Here is a 13,636-nt window from a genome sequence, read left to right on the forward strand (position 1 = left end):
TTTTAAGTTTCTGATTTTTTTCCTATGAATTTATGCACACACATGCATACACACAGGTATTATATGTTTAATTGTAAGTACAAGACTTTATTTTTACAAAAATGGCACAATAGTCTTTGCCTACTGTTCAGCAACTTGCATTTTCCAGCTAATTTTAAATATGAAGAAATAAGATATAATAATAAGAAATAAATAATATATTCTGAAGAACTTTTCAAGTCAGTACATATGGGGTTTCCCTATAATTTTTCATGTCTGTATAGTGTTTCATAATCTATTTAATGATGACCATTTATAGACCTTTTGGTTGTTTCTAATTTTTTTGCAGTTATAGAAAAATGTTTTGGTGAATATACTTATACACAAACACACACAGGTAATTTTTTAGGTGCATGTTTTAGTATATATCTTTAAGACAGGTTCTTAGTATTGGAATAGTTTAAATAACTTGCACATTAACTTTTTTTTTTTTTTTTTAGATACATGCATCCAATACCCTCAAAAAAAGTTTTATCATTACTGCCAACAAGGTATGATTGTACCTAAAATGAAAAACCCAGTCTTTCCCTTTGGTGTAGGGAAAACCCTCAGTTCAGTCCATCTCCTGTGTGTTTCTTTTACTACTTACACAGGACACTTCACTTCTGACACTCCTGGTCATCAAATATGTGGAGGTTTTTCCTTATACCAAGCAATTCTCTGTGACTCCCCAACTACTGGGTGTCCTACAATTTAATTCAATTCTGACACTGTCTACTTGGAGATAGCATTAGATCCTATAGATTAAGGGCTCAGTTCCGCCAGAGCCCCCCACACCCACTTCAGACACTGGATGCCAGGCCAGGTTATCACCTGATCTTTGGACCAACCTGCTATAGATCAGAGGTTCCAACGACCCCCTCCTTATTCTCAATTAATTTGCTTGAGCAGTTCACAGAACTCAGGAAAACACTTACTTATATTTAGCATTTTATTAAAGAGCATGATAAAGGATACAGATGAACAGCCAGATGAAGAGACACATAAGGTGTGGTCTGGGAGGGTCCTGAGCACAGGAGCTTCTGTCCCCGTGGACTTGGGATGCATCACCCTCCTGGTGTGGATGTGTTTGCCAACTTTGATGCTTTCCGAACCCCAAACTATTGGGATTTTAAGCAGGATTCATCATGTAGGCATGATAACTTGTTAACTCCATTCCAGCCCCTCTCCCCTCTCTGGAGAATGGGGGTGGGGTGGGGCTGGAAACTCCAAGCTTCTAATCATGGCTTGGTCTTTCTGGTGACCAGCCCCCATCCAAGAGCCATGCAGGAGCCCACCCAGGGTCACTCATTAAAATAAAAGATGCTCCTAGTGTTCTTATCACTTAGGAATTTACAAGGGTTTTAGGGACTCTGTGCCAGGGACTGAGGGCAGAGACCAATGTGTGTGTGTGTATATATATATGTATATATATATATATTTTTTTTTTCTATTATCTCACAGTGCCCATTTGCTTCCTCTCTTTTATGAATTCCTAAAAGTTTCTGGTCTGCTGATGGCACGCTTTTTTGTATTCCACTGGTAGTATTGATCTTCTGTTTCTTCCTGGGTAGGGAGAGTGACCAAAACCTATGCTCAGCTGCCATCTTGATCCAATTTTCCCAAATACCAGCTTTCTCCAGTGGCCTTGATATTCTTCTTTCAATGAATTGTAAAATCTTCTATTGCCAATTATCTTGCTTCCAGAGCAAACTTGAAAATGTTTTGGATGTTTTTGCACAAGTAAAGTGATTCAAACAATTTTTCTAGACAAGTGAGTTTCTCTCTCCTTGAAGAATAAACCCTTACAAAGGAATATTAATGAGGAGACTTATGGTCGAGAATTAATAGTAACCGTAATAAAAAATAGACAACATTTTTTGAGCACTTATATGCACCACATCATGTTAAGGGCCTTTACACTTCACATATAATTTAATGCTTACAGCAATTTTATTTTATAGATGTGGAAACTGAGGCTTACAGAAGTTAAATAGCTTGCCAAAACCATACATCCAGCAAGTGTCAGAGCCAGAATGTGAATCCAAGCAGTCAGACTTCTTTTTACCATTTAATCATGAGTTTATTCATCAATATATTAATTGAACACTTAGTGTAGTAGTCAGCCTCTGAGATGGCCCCCAGTGACCCCTGTCTCCTAGTATTCACCAGGAGGTCATCCTCTCCCACAGTGGATAGGACTGACCTACGTAACCAAGAGGATATTGTAGAAATAACATGTGTGACTTCCAGTGTCATAAAAGACCTTGTGGCCTCTGCCTTACTCTGTCTTGGATCAGCCATGAAAGTGAGCCACTTTGGAAGTCTGCAGTCAAACCTTCAGATAACTGTAGGCTTACATCTTGGCTGCAGTCTCATGAGAGGACCATAAACCAGAACCACTCAGTGGAGCTGCTCCCAAATTCCTGCCACAGGGCAACTGTGTGAGATAATTCATGTTTCTTATTATTTTATGCCACTTGGCTTTGAGGTAGTTTGTTACACAGCAATAGATAACTGTTACATTTAGTATGTGTCAGGTTCAGTCCTGGGTGTTGGGGGTATAGAAGTCAATAATGCAGACAAGATTCCCTTGTATGTTATTTGTTGCTTTTCCTTTGCTACTTTTAATATTCTCTACCTTTAATTTTTGTCATTTTCATTACAATGTGTCTTGTTATGTGTCTTCTTTGAGTTAATCCTGTATGGAACTCTGTACTTTCTGGATTTGGTGACTGTTTCCTTCCCCAGGTTAGGGAAGCTTTCAGCTATTATGTCTTCCTCAGCCCCTTTCTCTCAGCCCCTTTCTCTTACTTCTCCCTCTGGGACCCCTATAATGCAGGTATTAGTGTGCTTGATATTGTCCCAGAGGTCTCTTAAACTGTCCTAGTTTATTTTCATTCTTCTTTCTTTTTTCTGTGCAATGGTAGTGGTTGTGATTCCTTGTTTATGTCTTTAGTTGTTGAAGATCTTTTCTGGCCGGTTCTGGTCTTTTTCATTGATGGCTGTTCTGCAGATGGTTGTGATTTTGGTGGACTTGCGAGAGGAGGTGAGCTCAGGGTCTTTTGACTCTGCCATCATGGCTGATCTAAACAAAATATTTTAAGAAGGAAAAAAAGTCACTGATAGTTCTGCTACACTTACTATGGCAACAATTTTTAGTTTTAAATTAAATTCTGTTCCAGTTAGTCTCTATGCACATATCTTATATACTTATAATTGGAGTATACACATAAGTATAAATTCTTCATTTCTTAATTAATGCTTTTCTAGAAAATTTCTGTAATGTGACATGTTCTTCATAATTATTTTTATGGCTATACAATGTCAATGAAAAATTAATCAGTAAATCTAAGAAAGAAATGGAAAATTTTATTCGAGCCAAACTGAGGATTATAACCTGGGAACGGCATCTCAGAAAGCTCTGAGAACTGTTCTGCCCATTAGAAGTCAAAGCACAGTTATATAAGTTTTTTGAGACAGAGGGCTGTACATTAAATGATATACAAAGTGGTGTGTCATTGTGACCCCTTACCAGATCAAGAAGGAATGTTATATTTTAAGGAGTTGTCTTGTTAATGCTAGGAGAATGTTGCTCTTTATGGCTGAGCAGGTATATTCTGTTGATGGGGAGGTTTGGTTGATGTATAATGCAGATATGTAACGCACAGTAGAGGGGAAAGAGAAGGCCCAAGGGCAGAGAAAACTTTTAATGTTTAAATTTTTCTTGTCTTGCCATAAAATATGAATTTTATTTCACAATAATATATCATGAAGCTAATTTCTCATACCTTACTTAGCTATTCCCACATTACTAGATAGATTCTTTGCAGTTTCTCAGTACTGGCCATAATTCTGAGATCTTTATTCTACTGCACGTAGCTTTTTGTTTCTTTCAAATTATTTTTTTTATAACAAATCCCTTGAGTGGAATTACTGGGTTAAAAGGTGTATTTATTTGTATTGCTCTTAATGCACATTGTCCTGTTTTCCAGTGTAATTGTCAATGTAAAATGCTATCAGCTTGAGTGTTCTTGTTTCACACAATTGCACTAAAATTTTTTTTCCTTCTTTCTTTCCCATCCTTCCTTCTTGCCTCCCTCCCTCCCTCTCTCTCTATTTCTCTTTCTTTCTCTCTCTCTCTTTCTTCCTTTCTTTCTTTCTCCTTCCTTCCTTCCTTCCTTTCTTTCCCCTGCCTTCCTTCCTCCCTCCCTCCCTTCCTTTCCCCCTCCCCCACTCCTCCCCTTCTCTCCCTCCCCCGCCCCCACCCTCCTTCCTTCCTTCCAATTCCGTAGAAGTAGAACAACACTTAACTTTTGCTTTGATGACCATTTCCCCTGTTTTCACCACTGCTTCAGAAATGTTTTTGACTTTCAGTCTAGTCCAAACAGGAGGACATTATGAGGAAATGACAAGTGGCAATTAGGAAGATTATTGGAGTTAATATAAACTGTATGGGGTCCCAGAGGCTTCGACCAGTTACCTGCCCGGTGGCTGGTGAATAGGAGCCCTTATTGGAGGCTGACCCATCCTGGATTCCCCTCCAGAGCCAGGTCTCAAGAGCCGCCCCCCCCCACCCTCCCCGCAAGAAAAGGAAACAGAAAGGAGAGACAGGGCTTCTTTCCTTCAATACCTGATTTTCATTAGGTTTGAAGCAATTCTTTGTTATAGTTTAAATTGGTTCTTTTGTTCAGCCTGAAACCTGCCATGCTCACCGCTGTGCAGGACGTGTGGGATTCTTGCTCCAGGACTCCTGTGAATGAAGGATGGGGTGACAGGTGATTAACCAGCTGCAGGGCTTGCCTGTCTCCTCCCTCTGGGAGGCCTGGGGAGGGCAGCACTCTGCCCCGTGTGAATTTACGTGGCGGGGTGTGTGTGTGTGTGTGTGTGTGTGTGTGCTGAGAGGATGGGGGAGGGTGCAGGGCTCCAAGCTCAGCCTTGCTGTTAGGAAGACCCTCTTGCTCCTGTTAGATGCAAAATAAAACATTATCTAACCTCCACCCTCCCTCCCTGCCTTCCTCCCTCCCTCCTTCCCTTCCTCCCTCCCTCCCTTCCTTCTTCCCTTCCTTCCTCCCTCCCTCCCTTCCTCTATCCCTCTCTTCCTCTCTTCCTTCATTCCTCCCTTTCTCCCTCCTTCCCTCCATTCCTTCCCCTGTGAAATACACATAACAAAATTTACCATCTTAACCATTTTTATAAGTACCACACCTTAACCCATTTCACCACTGGAGCCACACTCCATCTTAACCATGTTTAAGTTCTTCGATAGTATTAGGTACATTCACATTGCTGTGTAACCATCAGTGCCATCCGTCTCCAGAACTCTTCCCATCTTCCCATCTTTCCATACTGAAACTCAGTTTGCATTAAACAATAACTCCTTCCCCCTCTTCCTTCAGCCCCTGGCAACCACCATTCTGTTTTCTGTCTCCATGATTTGACTGCTCTCCGTTAAGTCACGTAAGTGGAATCATACAGTAGTTATCTTTTTGTGACTGGCTTATTTCCCTGAGCATGTCTTCAAGGTTCATCCATGTTGCAGTATATGCAGAATTTCCTTCCTTTTTCAGGCTGAATAATATTGCATTATACATACGTATCACATTCTGTTCATCCATTCAACTGTCAATGGACACATGGGTGACTTCTACCTTTTGGCTATTGAGAATAATGCTGCTGTGAAAAATGGGTGTACAAATATCACTTCGAGTCTTTGCTTTTCATTCTCTTGGGTGTATACCCAGAAGTGGAATTGCTGGATCATACGGTAATTCTATTTTTAAATTTGGATGAACTCCCATACTGTTTTCCATAACAGCTGCACCATTTTACATTTCCACCAGCAGTGCAAAATTAACTGCCACCTCAATTCTGAGTTACTGAGATTATGTAAACATGACAGGATAAAAAGATGCTAACTTTTCCAGGTACCATCTGCATATTAGAGACAGGAGCAATGAACCCATAGCCAGCTCTGGCAGGCCAGGTCAGCTGGGTCAGATTTGCTCTGAGTCTCTACAAAATGCTGGAGCTGTAGCACATCCAATACAATGTTGTGCCTCTAATTCTGACACCCACAGATGCTTTGGGGAGGCCAGAGGGGACTATTCTTTAATCACATGATCATGGCTTTTTTATATTTTAATTTAGCATGGCAGCAAGGTTTTTAAGCTTACTTTGGACTGTGAAGAATAAGACCTTTTTTTATGTGTATTAAAATTGCTTCACCCTTCATTGGGTACTCCCAATTCTAGCGGCTGCCAAAAGTGTGTTCCCAATGGCTGCATTTAATGAGATTATTAAAATAGTGGTCTCTCACTGCTTCATCTTCCTAGATAGAATGTTCCCAAAGCATCTTCCTTAGAACACTAGTTCTTCAGGATATTGGTGGATAGTCAGTGAAAAAAAGGATTTGGATTTCAGACAGATTTCTGTTTAAATATACAAATGCTCATGTGACTTTCATAAGGGTCTCTATCATGCATCAGCTCTCATGCTTACTACTTACCTTGGGATCATTTTTTGGAGGACCATTTCAAGGTATTAGTATTGCACAGGACATATTTTGAGACAAACTTTTCTAGGCAGATGAAGCCTCATATTTTTACGTTTTCCATATATAGCAATTTCTGTATTCCATAGGGAAGCAAAATGACTGTTTTAGATTCAGGCAGAACTGGGTCCAAATCATGCTTCTACATGTTAACTATATGAACGTGGGAGAGTTCTTTAATCTCTGCAAGCTTCAGTTTCCCCTTTTGTGAAATGGTGGAAATTTTAACATATTCACAGGATTGAGTGAAATAATGAACATGATTCATCTTCTTCCAATCATTTTACCTGCTGAGTTGCTAGCTCTGCTAGTTGCAACCTATATAGACAATTGGAAGGTAATGCTTTTTTGTTATTGAAGCTGCCATGTTCCTTTCTTGGGTGGTAACAAGTTCTTCTAAGCCTGTTAACTAAGTAGTTTGGATCATTGTTTTATCCGATGCTGTCGACTCATCCACTGAGCCTGAGGAGTCATATTCACTGAGGTCAGCCATCTGGTCTGACACACAACCAGGACAAGAGAAGGCTGTCCGATACGTTCATCCAGATGCTGCAAATAGTCACGAAAGTTCATTGCTTTTCCTCCTCATCAGTCACCGCTAGTTCTTGTCTGGCATTGACTGATGAAGTATGACACTTGCACTTACTCTGAGGAGATCTGATGTTTCTTGCTATGTCGACCTGGTATCTAATCCTACCCCTGCAGCCTTCCATCCCCAAATGGCTTCACTGACTATGTTCCTGATTTCTCTTTCTGTACTCACTTGGAATCTTTCTTCAGGTCCACTGGCCCTCCGTTAGTGCTGGCAGCTCATGGAGATCTTGCCTCCCTATGTAGATAACCTAGGACATATCCTGTTACTTGCTCCCTTTTCTTTCTGCATTTATGCCTTTGTAAATCTCTCCTGCCTTCATTCAGCAAATATTTACTGTGTGCTTTATATGATAGATAGCCTCCAAAGATAGCCACCAACAATTTCTGCTCTCTCTGTACGTCCGTGTTGCTCCTTCCAACCCAGAGACCTCTTTCCTTTCATCTTGACTGACTTGTGACTTGCTCTGACCAATAAAAGGCAATGGAAGTGATGCTGTGTAGATTCTGGGCCTACATCTTAAGAGGCTTGGTAGCTTCTGCTTTTGCTCTCTCTCTTGGAAGTTTCAACTAAGGAACTTGGGATGGACTAATGAATGATGAGAGACCAGAGAGGGAGGCTGCATGGAAGAGAATCAAGATGCCACAGCCAACAGGACTAAGGCTCCAGACATGTGAATAGACCAACCTGGATGTCCTGGCACGAACCAAGTTCTCAGATGAATGCAGCCTCATCAGTGACAATGTAGAGGGAAAAAACCTGCGCGGCTGAGCCCAACCAACCACAGAATTGGGAGAAATAATAAATCATTGTTGTGTTAAGCCAGCTTGACTAAGCTGCACAGCTTGTGGGATCTTAGTTCCCTGACCAGGGATTGAATCTGGGTCCTCGGCAGTGAGAGCGTGGTATCCTAACCACTGGACCATCAGGGAACCCCCAAACTTTCTGTAAAGGATAGGATAGTAAATATTTTAGGTTTTGCAGGAAGGCTGTATAGTCTCTGTTGCAACTACTCAGCTCTGCCGCTGCGGAGTGAAAGCAGCTGTAGACAATCTATAAGTGAATGATTGTGGCTGTGTTCCCATTAAACTTTATTTACAGAAAGAGCTGGCAGGCTGGATTTGCCTGTGGACGATAATTTGCCGACCCCCGTGTTAAGCCACTAAGTTTTGGGATAAATAACTAGAGAGGTAACTGAAACCGCCTACTCATATGCTCCTGGCACTGTGGCGAGTGTTGAGATATAATTGTCTATACGAAAAACTCATTCCTGCCTTCAGGGAGCTTGCAGCTTGTCCTAGCTCTATGGAAAAAGAGATTAGAGCCAATAACTCCTGTCTAAATAACCTCCAAGACTCAAATGTCACTAGTAAGAATTCAGTAAAATGGATAGCTATTGAAGGAATGTGCTGGAGTCGGAGCTGGTGGCATAAGACAACCATTTAATTATGCTCATGGACTCTGTGGGTCAGGAATTAGACAGGGATCGCTTACCTCTGACCCTTGGTGTCTGGGTCTCAGCTGGAAAGATTCAGTAGCTGGGGGTGATTTGTCATCTGGAGGCTAGAGCCATGCAGAGTCATCTTCACCCAAGGGTCTGGGGGTCGATGCTGGCTGTTGGCTGGGCTCTCAGCAGGGGTTGTTCCCTGCAGCATCTCCACACATGGCCTGAGCTTCCTCAATCAGAGTGGCCCTAGGTGGTTCAGGGCTCAAAAGTGAGCATCCCAGCGAGCAAGGTGGACACCTTGGAAGTCATGCAGTGACCTCAATGTGTTCTGTTAGTTATGTCACTAAGGCCAGCCTAGGTACAAAGGAAGGGATGGAGATACTGCCTCTCAATGGAAAGAGTGTCAGAGAATTTACAGACACGTTTTAAAGCCACTGCAGTGTCTGATATTGGTATATGAAGAGGATTAAGTAATTCAGTTTTGAATACTTTTGTGGGTTCTGAACATTTCTTGTCAGGGCAGATCTGAGTTCCTGTGGTTTTGGAGAATAAATAACATTGGAAATCATGCTCACTGATGGTCATAGTCTTTACCATGTAAGGCCTGTGCTTTTCGCATTTTTCACAGTAGCGCAGTACAGTGACTGAGAGCATGTACTGTAGAGTTACATAGTCCTAAACTATGGTCCCAGCTCTGCCATTTGCTTGCTGTCTGACCTTGGACCAATTTCTCAACATTTTTAAGTCTTAGTTGCCTCATTTAAAAATGCAGACAACAATATTATACTCCTAAGAATTGCTCTGCCATTCTAGTGAGACAGTTCATGTAACTAGCAACTGGTGGGTGCCCAATCAATAGTATTATCTTAAAGCAGACTGTTTTGTGAATTTTGAGCATTTATTTATAAGGATAAGGATAGTGGTAAAAATAATAGGGGAAAGAGCTAAAAGAAAAGCAAAAAAGTCACTGAAAAATCCACTTATCCTGAAAGCAGTTTTAATTTTGGTAAATATACTTTCAAAATGGAAGAGGTCTCTACGTCCCTTTATACATAGAGACATAAACTTATACACACACACACACACACATACATAAACACACACACACACACATATATACCTGTGTGCACACAATTTTATGCAAATGGAATAATATTCAAATAATATTCATGGTGTCATATAACCTTTTTAAAAAATATAAATCATTCAATTTATTTAAACTAAAAAGCAAAGCAGTTCACCCATTTCTTCCACCCTCCCACCCCCTACCTCTGGCAACCACCAATCTGTTCTCTGTATCATGAGCTTGTTCTTTGTTTTTTCTTATAATCTTTTAAAATCAACACTATGTCATGAATATCTTCTGAGAAAAGTGTATAGCTCTCCACCACTATTTGAAAAGCCAACAGTAGTCCACTGTACAGACTTACTATAGTTTAACTTGTCCCCATTGATGGACATTTAGGTTGTTGTTTGTTTGTAGCCTGTAAGGTGGCAGTTGTGCCCTGAAGATGGTAATAATGATGTCCTTAGAAAATGAAATCTAAAAACTAGACTCAGTAACAGTCTAGGGTGTTCAGTTGTGCCCTGCTCCCTTCAGCTGGACAACTCTGCCTTTCACCAGGAAGCAAGGATGCAGTATAAATCAGCCCTCAGGTACCTTGATTCATCCACAGGCTTTGTCATGAGCCCGCTGAATTCATTCCCCATTTCTGTCCAGTTCCAGCCTCTGTCTGATGTCCTTGGCTCCTGTCTCCTTCCTCATTCTCTGTCTGGCGGTTCCCTTTCTCATGATAATATTCCTTTAGTAAACACATGGCCCTCCTTGGTGTCGACTTGCATAGGCTCCTGGCTTTCAGCAACTCCAGATCCATCCAGCATGAGCTCACATGGCCAGTATTTCTATTAGGTTTGCCCAGCCTCAAAGAAAGGGAGCCACCAATAAGAAAACCATAAGCATTGTGGTAACGGTGGAATCATTCCATATCACTGAAGAAAATGTCCCAGACACTTTATGGCTAGCAGATTTTTCAGTGGACTTCTGGTCCAGTCTTTCTGCTATGAACAGCGAGCAAAGGGAATGACCCTTAACAAGAATATAATGATAAAAGGCAAAAAGATGATATATATATATTTTTTGATGAACTGTTTTTTAATATGTAAAATATTAAGCACAAATGAAAAACTAAAACATTATCCATCAAATACTTGTACCCAAAGTCTAGCAAAATATCATGAGAGATAGGTTCAATTGAAGAAATCTCCACCTCAAGGATGGTGTTCAAAGGTATCACTCCCCTAGGAGAGTTGCTCCACACTCCTGACCCTTGATCCCTGATTGGGATCCCTGGCTCCAGACACCCAACACTGCTTCACCTTATTTTATTGTCTCTCAGAATGCCCTAGAATGACTCTCTTTGCTTCCCCAAGAATCTCTGTTATCAGCCCTTCCTATTCTTGGGGTCTCTGACTCTTGGATTTTGGATTTTGTTTATTTATTTATTTATTCATTCATTCATTCATTCTGCACTGCGTGCGGCTTGTGGAATCTTAGTTCTCTGACCAGGGATTGAACCTGGGGCCTCGGCAGTGAGAGCGCCGAGTCCTACCACTGGACCACCAGGGAATTCTCTGGATTCTATTTAAAGTTGCTATTATTATACTGTGTAGGCCCTTACTTAAAACTGTAGACTCTCAAATTCATATACTTTCTTTTTTTTTTTTTTTAGGCATATTTTTTTTTTCCACACACACTGTATTTTATTTTTACAAGAGATAAACTGACACCAAGCATTGTAAATGGATGACCACAACAAAAGCAACAATGATTGCAATTACCAAACACGAAACACACTCATACTATGTCATAATATTGACATTCAGTCCAGTAATCCTCCACAAAAGGTGATATATTTTTAAAAGTATAAAAAAGATGTATAGCTGATTCACTTTGATATACAGCACAAACTAACACGCCATTGTAAAGCAATTATACTCCAATAAAGATGTTAAAAAAAAATAAAAGTGTAAAAAAGAGCTATTGGAATTTAGAACAGGAGAAATGTGCCGGTTTCTGATTCATAACAAGGGGCTGCAGAAGTCTCAACTGTTGTGGGATAATGTTTCTAAAAGGATATCTTCCCTATAAAAATTAGATGAAAATACATCTTAACAAGAGGTAGGACTGGAAGTTCTCCAAATTGTCTTCTACTCACTAGGTTGGTGATGCTGAATTCTCAGAGCTTATGTCTGCTGTAAAATGGGACTGGTAATATCTGGTTCATAGAGTATTCTTATGATAATAAGGATTCCCTAAGATAATATCAAAGGGCTTTGTAAGAGATGGTCTTCTCACTACTGCTGTTATAAATATTCTTAAAAACTATAACCTCAAAGTAGCTTCCATTTTGTTTTGCACATTGCAGGTGTTCAATATTTATTGAATTACTATGATAAACAATGTAAAAGTATCCAGTTATTAAGGAAATTCCTTTATTCAAAATTTCTTTACCCTCAGACTAGATGACAGTTCTAATGTTCCCAATACAATTGTTCATAATAACCAAAAGGTGGAAAAAACCCAAATCAACTGATCAACCGATAAATAAAATATGGAATATCCATACAATGGAATATTATTCAGCAATAAAAAGGACTAGAGTGTTGCTACATGCTACAACACAAAGACCCTCAAAAACACTGTGCTAAGTGAAGGAGGCCAATCATAAAAGACCACATACTACGTGATTCCATTCATATGAAATATCCAGAACAGGGAGATCGGTAGAGACAGAAAGTAGATCAGCGTCTGCTTAGGATGTGCTAGCTAAAAGGTACAGCGTTTCTTTTCAAGCTGGTGAAATGTTCTAAAATCAACTGCAGTGATGGTTGTAGATATCTGTGAACATACTAAAAACCACTGAATTGCACACTTTACATGGGTGAACTGTGTGGTATATGAATTAAACATCAATAAAGCTGTCCAAAAAAAAAAAAAAGGTTCTTTAAAGACCCAGCTAAGCCACTTACAAAGTTTAGGCAGAGAGAAGTCTATTTCAGCTCATATCCTAAAAAATAAACTGGAAGGGAAGCTCCTCCTGGAAAGAGGCAACCCTGTGGTGTATGGGGCTGCCATGTCCTCTCCAATCCTGTCTGAACCAGCTGCGCACTAGGCAACTGACCACCAATAAAACCAAGCCAGGAACACTCAACTCCACTGATCAGTGACCTGGGACACAATCCCATGGCTACCTCACTTGCTCTCAATCTCTGGAACGTTCTAGGTCTGGCTTCTAGGTCCAATAGTGCATGGTTCTTATTGCATTCAGAAACTGAAAGTCTCTGACTCAGACGACCTTGTACATTCCTGGGAGTTGCAACCTCTAGAGGGATGTTGAATGTTGGGGTGCGGCTGAGGCTGGGGCCGGTGGAGGGTGGGGTCCGATCTACCATCACCTCCAATAGTATTCGTGTTGTCCACTTTTCTCATTGTTGCTTTTGCTATAGTTTCTTGAGATAGTCACAGAAGGGTCTGTTGGCTTCCCACTTTCTTTTAATGGTGCTTGAGTTTCTTTTTTTTTTTTAACATCTTTATTGGAGTATAATTGCTTTACAGTGGTGTGTTAGTTTCTGCTTTATAACAAAGTGAATCAGCTATACATATACATATGTCCCCATATCTCCTCCCTCTTGCGTCTCCCTCCCTCCCACCCTCCCTATCTCACCCCTCTAGGTGGACACAAAGCACCGAACTGATCTCCCTGTGCTATGTGGCTGCTTCCCACTAGCTATCTATTTTACCTTTGGTAATGTATATATGTCCATGACACTCTCTCACTTTGTCACAGCTTACCCTTCCCCCTCCCCGTGTCCTCAAGTCCATTCTCTATGTCTGCGTCTTTATCCTGTCCTGCCCCTAGGTTCTTCAGAACCTTTTTTTTTTTAAGCTAGTGGTTACCAGTGAGGAGATGGAAGGGGGGAGGGGCAATATAGAGGGAGGGGATTAACAGGTACAAACTATTAGGTA

General features: G+C 40.7%; 1 long non-coding RNA gene across 2 annotated transcripts; it reads right to left on the reverse strand.

The window, feature by feature from the left end:
* Positions 1 to 2,611: 2,611 nt before the first annotated feature.
* On the reverse strand, positions 2,612 to 13,187 carry LOC309646284. 2 transcript variants are annotated; one of them, XR_014255247.1, is made up of 4 exons: positions 10,271 to 13,187; positions 4,652 to 4,771; positions 4,333 to 4,396; positions 2,612 to 3,106 (listed from the first exon to the last, which is right to left on the reverse strand). It is a non-coding gene; the product is annotated as an uncharacterized lncRNA (long non-coding RNA). The 2 variants fall into 2 exon arrangements; XR_014255246.1 differs by lacking the exon at positions 4,333 to 4,396.
* Positions 13,188 to 13,636: the final 449 nt, after the last annotated feature.

Source organism: Balaenoptera physalus (genome assembly GCF_965194825.1).
Source record: "Balaenoptera physalus genome assembly, chromosome: 16".
Lineage (NCBI taxonomy): Eukaryota > Metazoa > Chordata > Mammalia > Artiodactyla > Balaenopteridae > Balaenoptera > Balaenoptera physalus.